Source organism: Pseudophryne corroboree, chromosome 4 (assembly GCF_028390025.1).
Source record: "Pseudophryne corroboree isolate aPseCor3 chromosome 4, aPseCor3.hap2, whole genome shotgun sequence".
NCBI lineage: Eukaryota > Metazoa > Chordata > Amphibia > Anura > Myobatrachidae > Pseudophryne > Pseudophryne corroboree.
This window is the reverse complement of record NC_086447.1, coordinates 350,938,042-350,949,588: the sequence shown is the minus strand read 5'-3', so window position 1 is coordinate 350,949,588 and position 11,547 is coordinate 350,938,042. Positions and strand designations below refer to the sequence as shown.

General features: G+C 46.6%; 1 pseudogene; it reads right to left on the bottom strand.

The window, feature by feature from the left end:
* Window positions 1-11,428: 11,428 nt before the first annotated feature.
* On the bottom strand, window positions 11,429-11,547 carry LOC134913582 (5S ribosomal RNA; annotated as a pseudogene).

Sequence of the window (11,547 nt, the reverse complement as noted above, 5' to 3'; positions counted from 1 at the left end):
CAGTGTGTTTGTTTGTCAGGCTAGCAACTGCAATCCATGTCACTGCAAACTGCAAATAGTCTACTGTGTGTCTGTTATGTTTGTCAGACATAGTAGCACCTATAATTCAGTGCTGCAAACAGGCCGTTGTGTGTTTGTTAATACAAACTTGCACTTGTTTTTCACAAGGATATCTATATACATTGGATGTAGTCATAATGTCGATACCACAATGTCTTTAATTATGATGTCCACATTGTTAGAATATCGAGTTGTCAGAACGTTGAAAGCTTAAATGTCGACATTGCCAGAATGTCCACATTAACGTATACTGTGAGTGGGTGGGTCAGAGTTAGGCTGCTTGGGGGGAGTATTAGGCACTAGAGTATTAGAGATTAGGAGTAGGGCTAGTGAAGAAATACCAGAATGCCGGAGGATTGGAGGGCTAACCTTGAGTGATGGTCATTTGACACTCGAGACACGGAAGATATCACAGGAGCTGATGGAGCCGCCAGGAGAAGGTAAGTCACCATTGGGTCAAAAGGGATAAAAGGTCAACATTTTAAGTGAAAAAAAAACCATTTCTTTTACGTCCTAGGAGATACTGGGAATCCATTCAGTACCATAGGTTATAGATGGGTCCACTTGGATAGAAGTTTGATAACGTGTGCTGGCTCCTCCCTCTATGCCCCGTCAACCAGACTCAGTTTAGAAAATATGCCCTGAGGAGCCGGTCACATCTCTGGAAGCTCCTGAAGAGTTTTCTGCATTTACAGTATTTTACAAGTTTGTTATTTTCAGGCAGGACTGGATTTTCAAGCAGCCTGCCTGCTTCCTGGGACTTGGGGGGGAAGGGGGGGGGGAAGGCCCAACCCCACTAAGGGTTAATGGTCCCATTCCCCGCTGACACGACGCTAGCTCCTGAGGGAACTATTCACAAGCCCCACCACGGTGAGCTTACATTCCCGCAGCACATCGCCACCCCTAACAGAGCCAGAAGTAAGAAGAGTGGTGAGTACTAAACCAGCGTCCCGGTTAGCGGGTTCGCCGGCCATTATGGCGGTGCAGGGTATGGAGACGCGCGGCTTCTAATGGGGCGGACTGAGTCTCCAGACTTAGTACACAGTAGTGTACACAGTATTACAGCTTAAAAGGGGGCTTACTCCATTTTATGCACTCAGACACATAAAGCCAGTATAAAGAGGAGTGGGAAGACAGCGCACCATTGAAGGGGTGAAGCTTCACTATGAACGGATCCAGCAGCTCACAGGCGCCATTTTATCCTACTGCAGCTACACATACGCTGACTGCAGGGACGGGCAGCTCCTCTGGAGAGCCTCCAGATTACCTCAGCGGTACCAGGGGGTCATAGCAGGGTTGAGCGTTATACTTGTGTACTAGGTCCCTAATCTAGGTACTAAGCTTGGCTTTAGCGATAAGGGCACCGTGTGCTGTTCTATCCTCTCTCTGTGTCTCTTGGGAAGGGCTCTTTGTGGATTAATTGTGCTTTTAACCTTTTCCTGTGTGTGTGCTGTTACTACTGCAATATGTCAGGCAAAGAGTGTGTATCATGCAAGGCACAGTGTTCCTCTTCTCCAGGGGGTTCACTAGTGTGTACTCAGTGTAGTATCACTTCTCAGGCTAGTGGGGTGGAGCCAGCATGGCTGGACTCCATTCGGGGGATAATTTCCATCATATCTACTAAATTGTCTCGTAAAGAGAAGGAGACGCAGTACTTAAGACCGTCTATGACTGAGTTTATGCAAAAGGACTCAGTACTCAGACCAGTGTCTCAGTCCTCTACCATTTGTCCACAAAAATGTACTTTGGCCCATATCCTGCATTCTGACTCTGATAATGAATGGTCTGAAATGGAGGAAGGTGAGGTGGACATAGAGGTAGGGGAGGGTACTCTGTCACAAGGTGTTGAGGCTCTCATATACGCTATCACGGAAGTCCTATATATTCCTGATACAGTGACAGAGGTGTGTGAGGAATCTTTCCTTAATGTGAAGAAAAAATCCTCAGCCACTTTTCCTGTGTCAAAGGAACTAAGTACCCTGTTTGAGGAACCGCTGGTTAATCCAGATAAGAAATTTAAAATTCCTAGGCAGTTATCATCATCTTTTTCTCCTGAGGATAGGAAAAAATGTGAAAATCCACCGTTAGTGAATGTGTCAGTCTCCAGGATCTCACGTAAAATAGTATTACCTGTTCCTAGTGCAGCCTCCCTAAAGGATGCAGCTGATCGTAAGATTGAGTCTACACTCAAATCTTTGTATACAGCTACTGGGGTGGCCCAGAGACCCACTATAGCATGTGGGTGGATTACGCGAGCCATTGCTTAATGGTCTGGTAATTTAATTGTGGGTTTAAACATCTTACCTCAAGAGAAAATTGGTTTACTCCTTCAACACATCCAAGAGTCTGTGAACTTTATGGTGGAAGCCATTAAGGTGATAGGTTTACTTAATGTACGCATCACAGCTATGGCAACGTCGGCACACAGGGATTTATGGCTACATCAGTGGACTGCTGACGCGGACTCCAAAAAAGGTGTGGAAGGCATGCCTTTCACAGGTGAGGCCTTATTTGGCGTCGAACTCAACAAGTGGATTTCACAAGCTACTGCAGGTAAATCCACATATCTACCTTCTGCAGCTCCGCCAGCTAGAAAGGCCTACTCAGGACGAAATTTACAGTCCTTTCGGACTGCAAAGTTTCGGGGCAAGACCAGAGGTTCTTCTACCGCCACCAGAGGTGCTAAAGGTAAACCACGCAAACCAGTGGCTGCTGATTCACAGGAACAGAGCTCTGGCTCTGCCTCCTCAAAGCCTTCTGCATGACAGTGGACTGCGATAGCTGGGAGACAGACAGGTGGGAGCCCAGCTAAAATTCTTTAATCACACCTGGACAAGATCTTGCCAGGATCCCTGGGTCATAGACCTTAAATCACAGGGCTACAGGCTGGAGTTCCAGGATCTCCCACCTCACAGATTCTTCAAATCAGGCTTACCAGTTTCACAAGAGGCAAGAGTAACCATACAAGAAGCCATTCAAAAACTATTACAGACCCAGGTCATTGTTCCAGTTCCACTTCATCTACAAAGCAAGGGATACTATTCCAGTATGTTTGTAGTTCCGAAACCGGACGGTTTGGTAAGACAGATTCTGAATCTCAAGTCATTGAACCCATACTTAGGAGTGTTCAAGTTGAAGATGGAGTCTCTGAGAGTGGTGATCTCAGGTCTGAAAGTCAAGGATGCATACCTTCACATTCCGATCTGGCCGCCTCATCAGGCTTATCTACAGTTTGTACTGCAGGACTGTCACTACCAGTTTCAGGCCCTGCCATTTGGTCTCTACACCGCACCAAGGGTGTTCACCAAAGTGATGGCAGAGATGATGATGCTACTCTGCAGACAGGGAGTGAACGTAATTCCTTACCTGGATGATCTTCTCCTAAAGGCTGCGTCCAGGGAGCAGTTGTTGGAGAACATTGGTCTCACGACCAGATTACTCCTGGATCATGGGTGGATTCTGAACCTACCAAAATCTCACCTAGAACCAATGCAGAAGCTTCATTTCCTGGGAATGATACTGCACAGAGTCTCAGAGAGTGTTCCTTCCCTTGGAAAAGGCAATGGTGATCCAGTCGATGGTTTGGGCTGTCTTAAAGCTGACCCGAATCTCAGTACATCTGTGCATCCACCTTCTGGGGGAAATGGTGGATTCTTATGAAGCAAATCAGTACGGAAGGTTTCATGCAAGGACCTTTCAACTGGATCTGTTGGATAAATGTTGCATCTTCGCATGCATCAGAGGGTTCGTCTGTCGCCAAAAGCCAGGATCTCCCTCCTGTGATGCCTACAAACTTCTCAACTAGTGGAGGGTTGAAGGTTCGGGATTCAGAATTGGATTCTTCTAACCACAGATGCAAGCCTCAGAGGTTGAGGTGCAGTCTCCCAGGGGGTGCAGTTTCAAGGAAGATGGTCAAGTCAGGAAAGCGTTCTTCCAATAAACATCCTGGAATTCAGGGCTATCTACAACGCCATTCTGCAGGTCTCATCTCTTCTTCAGAATCAGGTCATTCAAGTTCCGTCGGACAATGTGACAGCGGTGACTGACATCAACTGACAGGGCGGAACGAAAAGCAGAGCCGCAATGTCAGAGTTCTCAAGAAATCTCCTCTGGGCGGAAAAACACACAGTGGAGTTGTCGGCAATTTTAATTTCGGGAGTAAACAACTGGGATGCAGATTTCCTCAGCAGACAGGACCTGCACCCGGGGAATTGGGGCCTCCACCTGGAGGTGTTCCAGTGGCTGACACGTCGGTGGGGTTATCCACAAATTGATATGATGGCCTCTCGATTCAACAAGAAGCTCAAGCGGTATTGTTCCAGGTCAAGGGACCCACAAGCTGTAGCGGTCGATGCCATGACAACTCCGTGGCCTACCAGCAGGTGTACTTATATCCTCCCATTCCTCTAATCCCAAAAATTCTCAAAAAAATAAAAAGGGAAAGAGTTCAAGTAATTCTCATTTCTGTGGACTGGCCAAGAAGGGCCTGGTATGCAGATCTTCTCGAGATGCTGATAGAAGATCCATGGACTCTGCCTCTTCGAGCGTATCTTCTGCAACAGGGCCCGTTTGTTTATGAAGACTTGCCACGGCTACGTTTGATGGCATGGAAGTTGAACGGCTGATTCTAGCCAGGAGAGAGATTCCTGACATGGTCATCCCAACTATGATCCAAGCCAGGAAGGGGGTAACGCGAAAACATTACCATCGTATCTGGAAGAAATATGTCTCTTGGTGTGAGCAGACAATAGTCTATGGTAGAATTTCATCTGGGACATTTCCTGCTTTTTCTGCAGTCGGGAGTTGACGTGGGCCTACGCCTAGGCTCCATAAAAGTTCAGATTTCGACCTGGTCTATATTCTTTCAGAAACAATTGGCTTCTCTCCCTGAGGTCCAGACATTCTTGAAAGGTGTTCTTCATATCCAACCTCCCTTTGTGCCTCCCACGGCACCTTGGGATCTCAATTTGGTTCTGAAATTCCTCCAATTGGACTGGTTTGAACCGTTACAGGAGGTAGATGTAAAATATCTTACGTGGAAGGCAGTCACGCTGTTGGCCTTGGCTTCGGCAGCTGGGGGCGTTGTGTCAAAAGAGCCCCTACTTGATTTTCCATGAGGACACAGCTGAACTCTGAACTCATCAGCAATTCCTTCCTAAGGTGGTGTCGGCTTTTCATATCAACCGGTCAATTGTGGTTCTGGTTGTTACTGACACCTCTGCTACTTCAAAGTCTTTGGATGGGCTTTGAAGGTATCTGTAAAGCGAACTGCTCATCACAGGAAATCGGACTCACTGTTCGTTCTTTATGATGCCAATAAAATTGGGTGTCCTGCGTCTAAGCAGTCAATTGCACGTTGGACCAGGTTCACTATCCAGCATGCTTATTCCACAGCAGGTTTGCCGATTCCGAAATCTGTACAGGTCCACTCTACTAGGTCGGTGGGTTCCTCTTGGGCAGCTGCCCGGGGTGTCTCGGCTTTACAGCTACTTGGCCAGGTTCGAAAAAGTTTGCCAAGTTTTACAAGTTCGATACCTTGGCCTCTGAGGACTTTCAGTTTGGTCAATCTGTTCTGCAGGAACCTCAGCACTTCCCACCCGGTTTGGGAGCTTTGGTACTTCCCCATGGTACTAAATGAATTCCCAGTATCCCCTAGGACATATGAGAAAATAGGATTTTAATTACCTACCAGTAAATACTTTTCTTGTAGTCCGTAGGGGATACTCCGCGTGTCAGGAATCGGCGCGCTGCTGCGTCTCACTTACCAGCGCGCTGGTGTGCAGGCCTCCAGAGGTCGTGGCCCCAGTTGCAGCTGCGTGAGTGCAGTGGCCGCAAGCGTCATCGTCCACATTGCTGAGTACCCCTGAGTCCGGGTCCTGTGTGGGTTTTGCTGCGTGCCGGTGTCCGGCCTGTGTGGACGTTGCCATGACACCTGCACTCAGCTGATCCGGGTGCTCAATCCAGCGCTGTGTCTCCGCCTGCAGCTCTGTGTCCAATTGCTGCTGAGCAGGGGGTTTAACTTCCAGTCCGTGGCTCTCTCACATTGCCTCGGACAACGAGTCACATACCGTGTGCCTAAGTTCTCCTGGTTCCTCTGTTCCTGTTTCCAGCGTTCCCCGTGGTTATTTCCATTGTTCCAGTTTTCACCTTCACAGCTCCCCTGTTACTTCGGACTTCAATTACATCCAGCCACAATCCAACAGCAGCAGAGACTCTCCTCAGGTGTTCGTATTACCATCTTACCTGTGCACTTGCTATCAGTATTCCATCTGTGCATTCCAGCAGTATAACAACTAGTAGCCTAGAGACTGTCTCCTGCTTGAGCCTAGTAAGGCTACCTGGACTTGTGCTTAATAGAGACTGTGTGTTTCTTATGCATATCGGAGTTCTGCTTTTCAAGTTACTTTATCTTATGTTATACCGAGACTGTGTGCTATCAAGTACTACTGGACTTTAGTTTATATCATCTGCCTTCAGTATTTGTGGTTTCATATTTCCTTTGCAAGAAACCTTAGTTATTCAAATGCCGTTATCAATCATTGTCATTCCATTACCGGTTTTCTGTTCACTCTGTGTTATCCCATCTGCTCAGTTATAATAAAACATCAGCGCCTATGCGCAGGACTTTTATATTGCCTCCACGTTTTATCCATCATACCAACACTGACCCATTAGCGCCCCCGCCGGGGACAGACAAACCTAGAGACCTGACACCGCGCTCTGCACGGTTGCTTGTTTAAGTACTGTTGTTTGGTTCAGCAATTGCTGTTCCTGGTTTCAAGTTGGGTTAGAATGGCTTTCCTCTTGTTATAATTGTGCTGGTTCGAAATCTCACCACTTTCCTTCTCTGTTTCCTTCTCTCAAAGTATGTTTTATCCTCGTGCATAGTTTCCTAGACTGAGTCTGGTAGGAGGGGCATAGAGCGAGGAGCCAGCACACGTTAATAAACTTCTATAGTGCCCATGAATCCAAGTGGAGCAGTCTATACCCCATGGTACTAAATGGATTCCCAGTATCCCCTACGGATAACGAGCACAGGATTTACCAGTAGGTAATTAAAATCCTATTTTTTCTGCCGGTGTGAAAAAGCAAATCAATTTAAATTGGATTTCATGAGTGTGTATCGTGGAGAGGCAGACTATACTGCTGTACTTTCTTGGTGTGGTTGTGTGCCTAACAGCTGCACTTTAAAATAATTAAAGGGGGGGGAAATAATTCTCAGGTGTAAAAAAAAAAATCTCCAGTTTTTTAAATAAAATCACATGGTAAAGATAACATTTCCCTATCTCATTGTTTGTTCACTTGCAGTGGTGGCAGTTAAGTACAACCACAGTAGCTTTACTCCTGTCCTGAAGTAAAAAATACAATCAATCCTGGAGCATACAATAGAAGAGAAAACCCAGTACTAGTGCCGACTGTTGGAATACTTCAACATCTACTTTTAAAGGAGGTCAAGGGGAACGAAGGTGTAAGAAAAGGAAACTGAAATCTAAAACATAGTTTACAATCTTAACACAACATCTAACTATGAAGGGAAAGTTACTGTCAAAAAAAATTGACAACATGCCACACACTGGTAGTCCTGCTGCTGCTCTGTCATGCACTAAAATGCCTAATGCAAGAGCCAGGGCCAAACACAATCAGGCATCTTCTGTAACCTCACATGCACCGACTTCTCACTCTTTTCTAGATGCCATCTTTAAAACAGACAGTGCTCAAAAATAAGGCTGAAGAACAAACTATATAATCACATACTTCACCAATCCCAGAGGAGAGTATAAGTTTGTTCACAAGTGCGATGTGTGAGTATAACATTTCTGATTCCGACACTAACAATTTCTGAACCCTCTGCAAATGTGAGGATGAGTAGTAGTAAAAAATAGGATTTCGTAGAGGATACTGGGGTCCACATTAGTACCATGGGGTATAGACGGGTCCACTAGGAGGCATGGGCACTTTAAGAAATAGATAGTGTGGGCTGACTCCTCCCTCTATGCCCCTCCTACCAGACTCAGTCTAGGAAACTGTGCCCGACGAGACGGACATACCTTGAGAGAAGGAAATAAAAGGATAGTGGTGAGATTCCGAATCAGCAAACACAACAAGAGCAAAGCCAAGCTAACCAAACTTTAAACCAGGAACAGCAACCACTGAAACAACAATACTTAACCAAGTAACAGTGCAGAAAGAAACAAAGTACTGGGCGGGCACCCAGTATCCTCTACGGACTACGAGAAAAGGATTTACTGGTAGGTAATTAAAATCCTATTTTCTCTTATGTCCTAGAGGATACTGGAGTCCACATTAGTACCATGGGGATGTACCAAAGCTCCCAAACCGGGTGGGAGAGTGCTGAGGTTCCTGCAGAACTGATTGACCAAACTGAAGGTCCTCAGAGGCCAAAACATCGAACTTGTAGAACTTAGCAAACATGTTCAAACCTGACCAAGTAGCTGCTCGGCAGAGCTGTAAAGCCGAGACACCTCGGGCAGCTGCCCAGGAAGAACCCACCGATCTAGTAGAGTGGGCCTGTACAGATTTTTGACACGGCAAACCTGTCATGGAAAAAGCATGCTGGATAGTAAGCCTGATCCAGCGTGCAATTGTCTGCTTTGAAGCAGTACACCCAATTTTATTGGGATCATAGAGAACAAACAGCGAGTCAGATTTTCTGTGATGAGCTGTCCGCTTCACATAGATCTTCAAAGCCCTCACAACATCCAAGGACTTTGAAGTAGCAGAGGTGTCGGTAACCACCGGAACCACAATAGGTTGGTTGATATGAAACGCAAACACCACCTTTAGAAGAAATTGCTGATGAGTAGGGGCTTTTGTGAGACAACGCCCCCAGCTCCGACACATGCCTCACAGAAGCCAAGGCCAACAGTGTGACGGCCGTCCACATAAGAAACTTGACGTCAATGTCCTGTAAAAGCTCAAACCATTCCGATTGCAGGAACTGCTGCACCACGTTGAGATCCCAAGGTGCCATAGGAGGCACAAAGGGCGGTTGGATGTGCAGGACCCCCCTTCAAAAATGTCTGAACCTCAGGGAGAGAAGCCAATTGTTTCTGGAAGAAAATGGATAAGGCCGAAATGTCGACTTTTATGGAGCCCAAACGTAGGCCCACATCCACACCTGACTGCAGAAAAGGAGAAACGTCCCAGTTGAAATTCCACTGCAGGACATTTCCTGTACTCACACCAAGAGACTTATTTTTTCCAAATACGGTAGTAATGTTTAGACGTTACCCCCTTTCTGGCTTGGATCAGGGTTGGAATAACAATATCCAGGATCCCGTTCCGGGCTAGAATTTGACGCTCAACCTCCATGCCGTCAAACGTAGTCGTGGTAAGTCTTGACAGACAAACGGCCCCTGTTGGAGAAGGTCTTCGCGAAGAGGTAGAGGCCATGGGTCCTCTAGGAGCAACTCCAGTAAATCTGCATACCAGGCCCTTCATGGCCAGTCCAGAGCAATGAGAATTGCTTGAACCTTCTCCTTTTTTATTCTTTTGAGAAGCTTTGGGATCAATGGGAGTGGTGGAAACATGTGCACCATCTGGTAAACCCACGGAGTCACCAGAGTGTCCACCGCCACTGCTTGCGGGTCCCTCGACCTGGAACAATATCGCTTGAGCTTCTTGTTGAGACGAGAGGCCATCATGCCAACGTGTCAAGCACCCGAACACCTCCGGGTGAAGGCCCCACTCTCCTGGGTAGAGGTTGTGTCTGGTGAGGAAGTCTGCTTCCCAGTTGTCTACTCCCGGAATGAAGATCGCGGACAATGCCACAGCGTGTCTTTCTGCCCAGAGAAGAATCCTTGTTACCTCTGACATTGCTGCCCTGCTCTTCATTCCGCCTTATCGATTTATGTACGTTACTGCCGTCACATTGTCCGACTGAGCCTGAATGACTTGATCTTGAAGAAGATGCGATACCTGTAGAAGGGCGTTGTATATGGCCTTTAGTTCCAGAATGTTGATTGGAAGAATGGCTTCCTGACTTGGCCATTTTCCTTGGAACTGTTCCCCCTGGGTGACTGCTCCCCGACCTCTGAGGCTTGTGTCTGTGTTTAACAGAATCCAATTTGGAATCCCGAACCTTCGGTCCCTCGGTCAGGTGAGAAGTCTGAAGCCACCACAGAAGAGAAATCCTGGCTTTTGGCAACAGACGGATCCTCTGGTGCATGTGAAAATGTGATCCGGACCATTTGTCCAACAAATCCAGCTGGAAGGGCCTTGCGTGAATACTTCCATACTGCAGCGCCTTGTAAGCGGCTACCATCTTTCCCAGAAGGTGAATGCATAGATGCACCGATGTCCGGGTTTTTCTTAGAACATCCCGCACCATCGACTGCATCACTAATGCTTTTTCCAATGGAAGGAATACCTTCTGTGCCTCTGTATCCAATATCATCCCCAGGAATGGAAGCCTCCATGGTGGTTCCAGATGAGATTTTGGTAGGTTCAAAATCAACCCGTGATCCTGGAGTAGTCGGGTTAAGAGGGCAATGTTGACTAACAACTTCTCCCTGGATGGTGCTTTTAGCAGCAGATCGTCCAGGTACGGTATTATGGGGTCATTCCGAGTTGATCGTTCGCTGCCGATTTTCGCAGCGCAGCGATCAGGTTAAAAAACGGCATTTATGTGCATGTGTCTGCCCCGCAATGCGCACGCGTGACGTACGGGTACAAAGCCCTTTGTGGTTGTGCTCAGGTACTAGCGAAGTTTTTCTTCGCACTGACGGCCGCAAGAAGATTGACAGGAAGGGGGCATTTCTGGGTGTCAACTGACCGTTTTCAGGGAGTGTTTGCAAAAATGCAGGCATGTAGTAAAGGGTAGGGTTGAGGATGCCGCACAAGACTAAGTGAGATTAAGTAAATATGTAATTGATATGTGTTTCCAAGAAAACCGACGAACCAGAAAAGCTTCCGGAATTGATCACCATCTACCATTGAACAGAAAAAGGTTCTTTTTTAGGTAGAAAAAAAGAGGGTGATTGTCGATGGTGCTCCCATGGGTCTATTACATAGGTAATAAAGACAGGAGAGAAAGGAAAAAAGTGACCCTTGTTGGGAGCACTCCCTCTTGGAAACAACTATGATAGAAATTATGTATAGTGTATTAGATATTAAAACGTAACCTTTAATTTTAATGAATAATATGGGAGTACACACAAAAAATGTTTAAAAGATGATTAAATAATTTGAATCGTAAATTCGGGAATGCAACTGTGAACATAAGGATGAAAAAAACATTAAATAAAAGGCAAACGTGCGGCACAAGTTACGGCAAAACCAAGAGATTTACCCGCCAGGTGTTGATTACTGCAGTAGGTGCAATAGCAAAGGTATTGCCTTCAAACTTGACCTACAACACCTGGTATTCCTTAGTGGTCAACCACCTAAGTACTGACCAGGCCCAACACCGTATTGCTTCCAAGATCGGACGAGATTGGGCATGTACGGTGTGGTATGGTAGTAGAT